Consider the following 1003-nt stretch of genomic DNA (forward strand, 5'->3'; position numbering starts at 1 on the left):
ACGACACCTGAAAGAGCCTTCATGTGTCGTTGGAGAACATAGGCACTGTCCTTTGAGAAACGACGCCGCTACATCGCCGTTTATACCACTGTCACTTTTGGGTGATGATGTTGAAATGGTTAGCTTAAGTTGAGTTTGAGTTTGAGATTGAGAAGCCATGGATCAAGGAGCTGAATTAGGACCACAAACTTCGGTTATATACAAAAAAACAACACTACAATAATGTTTCCATATGTATATAATAATTATTTAATAATGTAGTGTATTTAATTTACATGTATAAAATTATGATTAATTATATAAATAATTATAATAAAATTAAATATTATTATTAATGTAACGGTTTTAGTTTTATTAATAATATAAAAATATTTACACTACTATTATATATAAATTAAATTTACAAAATATATGTACATAGATACATGTATGAATTAATCAATGGATTGAACTAAAATTGATTTATCTCAAATGATTGATAAGTTTCCATTAAAATATATGAATTAATAAGAGCCAACAGGATAAGAGCGTGGGCAAAGCCTTCCACGGCAATGATGTACCATTTTCTACCCTATAAAATGATTTTCTTTTATAGATAAATCTCCTTTTATTTGGTTACTCCCAATAAGTTTGTTGACAAAAAAATTAAGTAACTATTATTTAATTGATAAAATTATTTGTCTAATTTAGGCACTATCAATTTTACAACAATTACACCGCGAACTTTCTTAGTACGTAATGAAAAATGACAGTCTTATAAATAGTTTAATTATTTATATTAAATAAAATATTACTAGTTAATTATTTAAAAAAAATCGAGGAAGACAGAAATTCTTATTAATTAAAAAATACTAATCATCATTTTAAAATTATCTTTGTTGAGATTTGAAATAAACAGTTAGATACTATAAGACTAAAATTACTACTAAACTAATAATTATAGATATATATATTTGTCTCTTTTAAACGTCATGGAACTCAATTTTCTTAAATATCATTTTTT

Source organism: Cicer arietinum, unplaced genomic scaffold (genome assembly GCF_000331145.2).
Source record: "Cicer arietinum cultivar CDC Frontier isolate Library 1 unplaced genomic scaffold, Cicar.CDCFrontier_v2.0 Ca_scaffold_6232_v2.0, whole genome shotgun sequence".
Lineage (NCBI taxonomy): Eukaryota > Viridiplantae > Streptophyta > Magnoliopsida > Fabales > Fabaceae > Cicer > Cicer arietinum.